Source organism: Trachymyrmex cornetzi, unplaced genomic scaffold (genome assembly GCF_001594075.2).
Source record: "Trachymyrmex cornetzi isolate Tcor2-1 unplaced genomic scaffold, Tcor1.1 scaffold61, whole genome shotgun sequence".
Lineage (NCBI taxonomy): Eukaryota > Metazoa > Arthropoda > Insecta > Hymenoptera > Formicidae > Trachymyrmex > Trachymyrmex cornetzi.
This window is the reverse complement of record NW_017299926.1, coordinates 1,666,024-1,677,011: the sequence shown is the minus strand read 5'-3', so window position 1 is coordinate 1,677,011 and position 10,988 is coordinate 1,666,024. Positions and strand designations below refer to the sequence as shown.

General features: G+C 32.5%; 1 protein-coding gene across 1 annotated transcript in view; it reads left to right on the top strand.

Moving 5' to 3' along the window:
* The first annotated feature begins 10,059 nt into the window (after positions 1-10,059).
* The window catches only part of LOC108766731 (dynein light chain 1, axonemal), a 45,207-nt gene continuing 44,278 nt past the window's right edge, over positions 10,060-10,988 (top strand). Inside the window, exon 1 of the mRNA XM_018516226.1 lies at positions 10,060-10,228. The gene's annotated coding sequence lies outside the window, so the exon portion shown is untranslated. The remainder of the gene's footprint in view (positions 10,229-10,988) is intronic.

Sequence of the window (10,988 nt, the reverse complement as noted above, 5' to 3'; positions counted from 1 at the left end):
GATCATTCATAATATATGCTGGGCCCATCTCCATTTCATAAAAGAATATTAGAGTATCTATCTTGTTTTTTTTTTATTATTTATGTTATTTTGTTTATCTCAGGGTATTTCAAAGAATGATATCTATGAGTGAAAGATGAAGAAGATAATACAAATCGATCTAGTCTAAAAAAATTACATTTTCAGCAGTGGATATGTTATAATACAATGTGTTAGTATTTATTGACGAGAAAAGAAGATCTGTAAGTTCTACAACTTACAACTCACAGTATCTGCACTACACTTAATTTCCTCACATTGCAAATCATATATTTATGTAATATTAAGTAGTTTAAATTAGTTTTTTTTATAGGAAAATAGATTTGTTTTAATCGAGAACGCAATAAATGAGTTATTTTTCCGTAATACGGGGCTATGATTTTAATATACGTCAGCTTAAAAGATGACCTGTAGATTATTTCCAGGCAATTAGATAAATACGTCCGGCATGGTAAATGATCGAGCGTTTCGCCGAAGTAATCTCACTATAAATAAGGGCACGCATTGGACCACATTCGTCGTTCGTAGACAACCGCGAGCGTTCTGTGGCGTTTATTAATCGATAGATACACCCGTGTCTTACATTTGTATCCGTCTGTATGTATGTAAGGACGTGTCTCTTTGTGTAGCTACGTTGTCCGTGTATTTATTTGCGTGTTGTTTCTAGATTCACATCGCGCGCGTATTGCATGCGTGAATGCGCGTATGCACGCGACTTCGGTTTGCGCCCGGTGTCTGGGTGGAAGATAGGCAGGAGATATTGAAAGAGAGAAATGTGTAATTATGCATACAACATCGATGGAAGCGTTCGAGGAAAATGGGAATGTCCCTATCACGTGAATCTCGTATGCGTGTACATTAAACATGTAATTATCTATTGATCTGCATAGACATTTATTAGGATTGACTCCAATGCATCGTGGAGACTCTTTGCCTTAATGTATATTTAAAACGTACATTTTGTTTATCTTTTGAGGTTTTACAACCTCATAGATAAATATTTTTCGAATTCGAATCTAGTAGAACTATTTGAAAAAAATTCTAAATTTTGAGGGAAGAAAAGAAGCAGACTTCTTTTTAGGTCCTTTCAGAAGTTCGTTTTACATTCTCAGATATATATAAATGTGTTGAATGTATAAAATTTCAGAATTTCACGATGCATATACAAATGACATTTTGGGGACAAACCATGAAATTGAATTGTGATTCAATTCAGGAAAATGAAAATTGAGAGTTACGATGATGTGTATATAAAAACGAATTCGCGAGTGATTTCTATAGAAGGGAGAAATTTTGTCTGGTTACGTGGAGATTGACGGCGCGTTTCCTTGACGATCTTTTTGGCATCAGAGTTCCGTGCTGAGCTCTGCACTTGCCGTTTCTTGTTCTTTACACTTGGTTATCGTACACTCGTTAGCCGCACAGATGAATAATTGTCAGAAACGTGCCAGCATATCTCGCGAATCCTTACAAATCGAGAGCATAATCGATTAATAATTACTATAATAATCGCTTCTGCTCTCGTAATCGGCGTTGGTTTATGGGAATTCTACGATCATTTTGGATCATTACTCGAACGCGGAAAGGTGTGATTTTTCTCTATTAAATATGTATGATGTTGCGTAGCAGACGGTTTCCTCCCACACAGCAAGAGATTTATGTGAATACCTGCCATACGTTTACATAGAGGCAATTTATTTGTAAAAATTATCGATATTGCCAAGATTATTTACGGAATAGCAGATGTCGTTACAAAAGAAAGATTAGCGAAGTGTTGCGGACATTTGAAATTTTCGACATTTGAGTGATTGATCGACAGACTTGACGCTCGAGTGAATTTAACGCTTTGCGGACGGAAGTGTGTGAGAATTGACGTCCTATACTTGGTCCGCTTTGGAAGAATACGGTGCGACAAATACAAATGTTATTTTTGCGACTGAGTACAATCACACGTTCGCTTAGGTATACTCGCTACCTTTGAGATTATAATTTTATATTTAATCTCTCAACATGTATATCATGTGCATACAGCTGCAGAAACTAGTCCGTCCCCTGCGCTCGCTATAATACAGAACAGCACGGTCAGTCCGCAAAGTGTTGAAAACTCGAATCTACATATTTACAATTGTGGTAATAATAGTGAACCCATGATTTTATAGATCATTGTCTTACATATTGCAAATTTCACAATCCAAAAAGTTATTTATTGATTTTTCTCTTTTTTTCACGAATGCGGCAAGATGATTATAATCGAATAATAAGTTTCATTACAATGCAATTTCTAGTCTAAATTGAAATAAATTATTTTAAATTGTTCGGATTATTAAATTTTACGTAAATAATTACACACACACACATACATTTAGTAAAATTAATATTTATTATTATAAATACCTTTTTACTTATTTAAATTACCTATCATGCAATTTATGGATAAAAATTTCGATCATTTGCAGTGTCTTTTTATGTTATTCAATAGATGTTTTTTCCATGTTACTCAATAAACTCGGGGTTCACTACGTATACATGAATTGTATACCAGGTTGTAATTAACGATTCTGTGTCGATATTGTTCAATAATAATTGAATAGTATGGGAAACGTGTACACTATATTGGCAAAACATACAATTTTTGTTCATCAATTACACATACGAGAGCAATCACACACGCTAACCATCGAAAGTGACCCAGTACACAGGCAGCAAAATCGAGTTCACGCAAGCGTGCGTCGCTTGACACGACGACGATTACTCTAAAGTTTGTGCGTGCATAATAATAACTGCAACACTAAATAAAAATAGTAATAAAAATAACGGTAATACTTTCGTATTCGTTACAAAAAGAGGGGGATACAATACATCTGACATATTTATGAGATAAAGTTCGCGCGTAAATTCGTAGATAATAACAATACCGATACCGATAGTAATAATAATGGATAATGATGAATAGTAATAATAATTATTATTATGATAAAATTAGCTGCAGCTTTCTGTGTAAGGTTATTGTGATATTTAAAGAATAATAACTTTACCGTAGCGACATTGAACTATGTTCAGAGATAAGAGTATGATATTTAGTGAGCGAATAATAATATTAATAATAATAGTAATAATGTAATAGTAATAATACTAATAATTAATCAGTATGTCGACGGGGCTTGAGTGAACACACCTCTCCGAAAATCGATCTACGGCGAGGTACAAAATCGTAGCCGTGGCGATCGCGACTCTCTCTCTCTCTCTCTCTCTCCCCCTCGTTTCTTCTTCTTCATTTTCTTGTTTTTCTTTAATATTATATGTATGTACATCTATATATATAAATGTTTTCTCGTTTTATCGACATATATCACGGACGAGGTTTGAAACGACAATCTGAGGCCTCGTCAAATACTGCCGGATGCGTGACGGATATTTCGAAGGTCGATCGGAATATTATAAAGAGAGTATATCGCGAAGAATAAGAAAAATTGATTATTCTACCATCGGAACTTATCAGTAGATATTGTGGGTCGGTAACCGTTCGACAATTCGGAACGTCCATGACGTGATCTGGATCAATCCGTCCATAACATGTCTCACGCCGGAGACATTTGCACAAACGCGTGCATATTAATCATTGGGACTACAAAAACATATCATCATATATGTAATAATACTATATATATATTATATATATTAACAAGAAAATATTAAGCAATAAGAATTTATTTATATGCCCGCGTAAAGAAAAAAAAATGAAATAGGACGAATGAAACAAGGAAGAAAACAAGTAAACATTAAACATTGCATATCAATTCGTGTGTCTGGGCAAGGATTAGCTTATATATATATAAATATAAATATATATATATCTATAATCTTTACTTCGTCGTTGTCAGGCGTTAAATTTAAACTTAATTATCATTAATTAATTATTAGATTGTGAAAGAATTTCTTCAGGTTCTAAGCAAGATTTGGAAATAATAAAACGAGCAAAATACATGAGCTGGATATTATTCTGCCTGTCAAAATCCTTTTATCCAAATAAGATCTACTTTTTTATTTTAAAAATTCTAAGATGAGGAGAAAAATTTTTTACTTCTTTTAATTCTTTATTCCTGAATTATTATTAAAAAAAAGCAATATTTTTAAATAATATTTTTTTTTAATTAAATTTAATTACAGTTTTAACTTCTCAAACATTTATCAATTATCAATTTTATTTTAAAATATTAATTTTAAATTAATATAATACTTTACAGTTAACCGCGGTCGTTTTATTTTAGTAAATGAGCAATTTATATTATATTAAACCAAATGAAATAAACAAAAGGTTGAATGAATTAAACATTCGTCGGATAATTTGGACGATAATTGTATATGGCTTCACGTTTATTTATGCATTAACCTCTATCTTTATCCTATATTGACCTTTACGTACATGCACTTAAGACCGTTTACGCAGCCTACGTCAACATGACATACCACTTATGTTTCTAATACGCATGATAGTGCATCTCTGTGTGTCAACGTTATCAATAGCTCTTGTAGAACCGTATTCGATGCGACATCAGGTATATTCGTTTACCTTGCAATCAAACGCTCCCTTTATTAAGTGTACGTTAGGTTAAAATACAAGATGCACTTGATAATAAATTTAGATGTATTGTTAAAATGAATACATAATTTATCATAAAACGTATTTCATTTATCTTAATCCTTATTTATAACAAGAAAACTTAACCAAACGATAGTTAATCTAAAAGTTTAGTAGTTTATTATTACAAAAGATAAGAAAAGATGACAAAAGAGGTGTTTAATTAATGCAGTACAGAAAAAAAACAGCTGAAAACTTCACTGATTTAGCAAATCTACAGTCGTAATATGCAGACAGTCAATTTTCTATGTTAAAGTAGCAAAGTTGACAGCTGAATAATATTAGCGATTTATTAAAGGGGGAGCCTCATTTAGGATGCCGAAAAAACGATTTTCGCTAATTTTTTTCTCAGCAACCATTAAGTGGATCAATAATTTTAGAGTTGTTTTATGACATTTATAGACAATACAAAAATATTTTTTTTATTTAAAAAAACGTTATTTTACATTGTTATATTTTAATATGTTTATACCGCCGTGCAGCCGGAGTTGTCATTTTGTGTAACGTCTAGAGGATCTAATTCTTATCTGAAATAAAAAAACCAAATTTTTTATTAATCTTCATGAAATTTTATCCTAAATGAACTAAGAAAACCAAGAAAAGAGTGCAGAATTAACGAAATTGTATGGGTTTAAAAAAAAAGTTACAATTTTTACGAGAAATTTCTGACTTCTTTATGAAAAAACAATTGTTTAGTTACATTAAAAAAAAAATGTTTTTAGTTCATCGAGGACAGTAGGTTATTAGCTAACTAAAAAGCTTTGGAAAAAGTGAATCGGTCAAATACTTTTTTTCTGAGACGTTACACAAACTTGAAAAACGTGGTTTCGAGAAAAACGCGTTTAAAGTTTTCGATACGAAAAAATTATAGTTATTGCAAACTTACAGCAATTAGATGCTAATTTACATAAACTTGAAAAACGTGGTTTCGAGAAAAACGCGTTTAAAGTTTTCGATACGAAAAAATTATAGTTATTGCAAACTTACAGCAATTAGATGCTAATCTGCCATGTCAGGTACATACACTAAGCCTTCCGCTTCTTCATACGATTGATGCGCGTTTAGACTGTCCATTCATTGCTTTTGGATACGTTTTGTCGTTTTCGAATGTTTTCTAACGTCCAAACTAACTGAAATTCGATCGTATACCTGCGTGAAGTGTTCCTGTTCCATCAGCTGTATCTACCGAAATACTTCGAATTTCGGTTTGTTACTTTAGGAACTATATTTTCATGAGTTTTACTATCGATTTATGAAAAAAAAAAAATCGAAAATTTTGAGTTTGTAAACCAGGATCCCCCCTTAAACCAAATCTTCTTAATTATAGATGTTGAATTGGCACAGTAAGTTACAGGTTTGCTATACCACCCAATTAATTTTTTTTCCGTATATAAAAATCTATAGGTATATACGTTTAAAATTAAATTTGATATGTTCCGTAAATTTCGTTGATTAATTCCGTAACTTGCCATTTTCAGGTTTACAAAATTACCATTTGATGGACGATCAATTTCGAATGTTTTATTTCTCGTTTTAGCATGATTACAATAAGATTTCTCAGAGAAGATACACACGTAGATATCGGCAAGGAGCGTCTTTTTTGATTGACAGACGTACTATGGGAAAATTATTTGACACAAAGTATCGGATTATGACAATGATAAATGAGATTTCTGACACAGCAATACTTTCGGCTTTGCTGGAACGTGCTACTGTCGTTTTTTAAAGGGGAAAAATAAATACGCTTATTGCGCGAATAATAATTGCGGCAAACAAAAAGTCAATGATAAATTTAATGCGACTTTTGCAGCGGTGCTAATTCATTACTCAGCTTCAATAAAAAATTGACTTTTATTTTTATGCGCGATAAAAGTATATCCGCAGTATCAGTAAATGAGAAGTTGGCACCGTTTTAGTATATCAATATTTGATTCGTCGCATTCATTTATCTGATCGGTTTTAATTGGACTCGATTCATGATAATGCCTATCTTACAATTAACAGGGAATCAAGTATGTTTGCCGCAGATGCTCGGATCTGGTGAATTAATGAAGTAAGCAATTCTCTGAACACACACATATACACACACACATTCCCATAGCGACTATCCGCAACGGATGGCATTTGCAATTAGGACTACCTAATTTCGAATGTGGCGCACCACGATTAGATTGTGCGTGTTGAATCATCATATAGATTATCCCGCTGACCCGTAAGGAATTATTGTTCGAGCCACTTTGTACACGTGCTTTGGTAATTTGTATGATTAAATATGGAAATATTTGAAATGTAAAATAACATAACACAATTTTTACAAAAATAATTTTGAATATATTATATAAAGAGCAAGTTAATTACAAACAGTTTAAAGAATTTATTAATCAACTTAAAGAATTTATTACTAGAGAATGGAAATTCGGCAACGGTTTGCAGAAATCAAATTTAATTACTGAGCAAATGGGATCTCGGTTGTAAACTCAACTGCAAACTCAGTTAAACTCGTCTTTTAATACAATAAAGGAGGATTGCAATGAACATTGAGAAGTTTCGCCATGAACCATGTTGAATAAATTTTATTGACAATTCGCAGTTACGTAAGCCAGAAATTATCCAAAATTAATAATCATATTTAGCTGCGTCACTTTAATCATACTGAACGCGATAAACGATTTTTTTTCTTTGCTCATTCTTCCAGTGGCTATGCATGAATTCACTCGGTTATTTATGAGCCATTTAGATAATCTACACAAACGCGACCTTTTCTTTCTTTAACATTTTAAAGTTTTTATATGCACTTATATGCATATATCTTTGGCTGGACAGCTCGACAGAATGTCCTTGAAAGAAAAAGTGTTTCCAGGGACAAAAAAGGGAGGATGTCAGGGCCCACAAAGAGGCCAGAGGAGAAAGTGGGAGCGAAGAATCGTGTAGAAGGTTGATTCGGCTTCGTCTTGAAATAGCTTTAGACCACCACAAGTCAAAAATATACCGTACGGCGTTGAGTCTAATGCTGGGCGAACGAGACGAAATGGAATGAAGAGAAAAATGCAACGTCGATGAATAATGCGTTCCTCGTTAGGAACAAATCTTGAGTTCGATTCCTTATTAATTGTAAGATAGACATTTTTATGATATTTAGATATTTTTATTGCGTCCAATTAAAACGATCATTGAATAAACAAAACGAGTTTTATATTATGCGAATATTTTTCCAAGTTATGTAGATTATAGAGTAAATAGTGATATTATTCTTTCTTCATGGTATCGATTAACCGTTGACAAAGAACTATGAAGAAAGAGATTTAATGTTCTGGATGAATTTTATGATTTTAAAATGTGTTCCGTCAGCAAGTCAGAAACCCATCACAAACACTTTTGAATTTACAATACACAGATTTAGCCTATCAATTTTTTTAAACTACATTCTGTGATTATTATTTAATATTTATTACAAATCTAATAACATTCTAATAGAGATGTAAGAATTTACTAAATTAAAAAATTTTAGATGCTATATTTGTATATTAAAATAAAATCTAGGAATTTAGAATTTCCTTAAATTCTTAGAATTATAAATATATAACAACAATTCGTTGAATTGTGATGAAATATATTTTCAATAGAAAATTGTATTTATCCCAAAACTGAAGACTTGTTATCTCTGCCGATGAAAATCCTAATTTCTTAAACTGATAATCAACGTCATAGTTTAGAATTCTATTCTCGTTTGTTGAAGCGAATATCTTCTTAGAATTTTCTTTCTGCTTGACACATGACGTATTGTGAAACTATATGAGCGATAAAACTTAAAATATGTAACTATTTTGTATAAATTTTTTAAGAGTTATATGTTCTATTTCTTTGGTTGCTTTATATCGGCTATTTATATTAAATAATTGTAGAATTATCAACTCATTAGATAATCAATATGATCAAACAAAAGAAACCTAAATAATAGTACATTTTCTCTCTCTCTTTTGCTTAAGAAAGTTGTTTCTATTTTATTAGAATACTGACTCATTTTATTGGAATGGTGACACAGTACATTTCGTAATTAAATACGCTGACTATGTAAACTAAACCCTGAATAAGATTTAAGGAAATAGTTTGTTTACTTTGTTTATATGTATAAAGCAAAGTAGATAGATTTTCTCGAACATGATACACAGTGCCAACGTGTGGGGTAATGGTGCCAGAGCGATGACTTTCCTCTGAAACGATTTAAAACTGTACTTCGCAGTAATTTTCATGAAAGCTGACATGAGCCAGCTTTCGTGGATCTCATCATCTATCGCCGGAATTTAAACAGGTTGGCGTTTAGAACGAACACGTCATGCTACGTCATCGGATCAGTTTAGAGACAGTGACATAGAAAATCTGGTGATCGTATTATATTTGCCGTTTAAAAAAATTTATTAATTTATAAATGTATAAAGAAAATTATTTTATATGTATACAAAAATGTCCAGTGATTTAATCGATGCTGTGTTGAGGTAATATTAAAAGTTTCAATTTTAATAAGAAATAATAATTTAAAGTAATACAAGATAAAATCAAATTTAGTAATAATATAAAATGTTTTTATTTATGCTTTGATTACAAGTTGTATTTAACTACTGATTGAGAACCTTATTTAATTCGTGAAAATTGCAGTATGAAGATTTATGCATGTAGTAAATTATTTTGTTATTCGATAAATCGTACATTAATTTTTAATGTTATTAATCGATGTTGATAACAATTTATTAACTTTAATTTTCTTCAGAAATTTACTCCGCACATATTCTAAATCATTCAAAGTCGAAAAGAAATTTTGGCACTTTATTTTTAAGTCGATAATTAGCAGATATTATTCTAGATATACTTTCTAAAGCTCTAACAGCAAAGAAATTTTATGGCGAAACAGAATAATGACTTTTCTTGCTGAGAAATTGTAAGTCACGCAAAGTTAGTGCTGCCGATCTAATGAAGATGAAGTTTTTATCGAGTTATAGCGCATGTCATTTGTATGGAGTTAAAGCGTGAAACTTTCTTAGACTAGCAAACATTTCCGTTTTCTAAAAGCATTCATTTCCTTTGATTCATTTCTCACACACGTGATATTGCATTCACCTCTTTTAATTGAATTTAAATAATTAACGTACAAGTGTTTTTTTGATGAATGCAGATTCCGTAGTTTCTGATGATTCTTCGGAAAGCATCTCACGCATTCGACGAATCGCTGAAAAGCCGGATAATTGGATACGCACCAACTTTACCGTCATCTCTTTGTCGTAGTCGTTGTCCTCATCGTGATCTTCGTTGTGGTCGGCGACGAGGGCGTGCAAGAGAGCCGACGCCGACGCCTAGCGTCGGTTCTCGCCCTGGGAGCCGCCACGACGCCGGGTTGCCGTCAGTGTGCCGCGCATCGTCGGACGTGTATCGTGTCGGTCGTGTTGCGCTCATGAGTGAGCAGTCGAGACATGTGATTCGAAGTCCGTCATAATCGCGAAAAAGGATGAAGTAGAAAATGATAAGGAGATATCTCACAGTCGTAGACGGCCTAAAGTAGTAAGGATCGATCGTTGCGCGCGACATATCGATCCGGAGAGATCCCCGAATTCGGAGGAGATAAGAGTAGGCATCGGTAACGTCTTAAGACAATATCTTAAGACGAAGAGGCGTGCGAATATAATCTCTCAATATAATTACGGCTAAAGGGCAGAGGTTACCGAGTTTATCGAAAAAGAGGGATAATTACGGACGTGGCGAGCTCTTGAAGGAGTGAGATACCGAGATGAACATATGGGGGGACAGATCGGCGGAGATGTTTATGCTTCTCCATAGAAGATTTATGCGAAACATTATCTATAATTAGTCGTCGGAAAAAATAAGTCTATCAGGAGAGCGGAGTGATCATCGTACGGAAGAAAAAATCCGATGCTCCGACTTTGAAATTCTCGAAGGGCGCCCGGTCTCTCTCTCTCTCTCTCTTTGTTTTGCCCTTAACCCTTCCGTGGTGAGTTAAATAACATTAAATAGTTAAATGAAAAAGTGTACTGTTAGTATTTTAACGGATAAATAATTATTGTTTCATAGCTTCTGTTATAATAAACTATTATATATTTTAGATATTTGATACGAGAGTCATGAATTAAGATTGTATTACTATTACAGAAAAGTTAAAAATATTTTCAATATTTATTGAGAATATTAACAAACTAATTAAATTAAATTGTCATTATGCCAATTAATGCGATATATTAATATAAAAATATTTTATGTTATATTTAATGCAAGCGAATTTAATTTCGCATCTTATTTCAGTGAA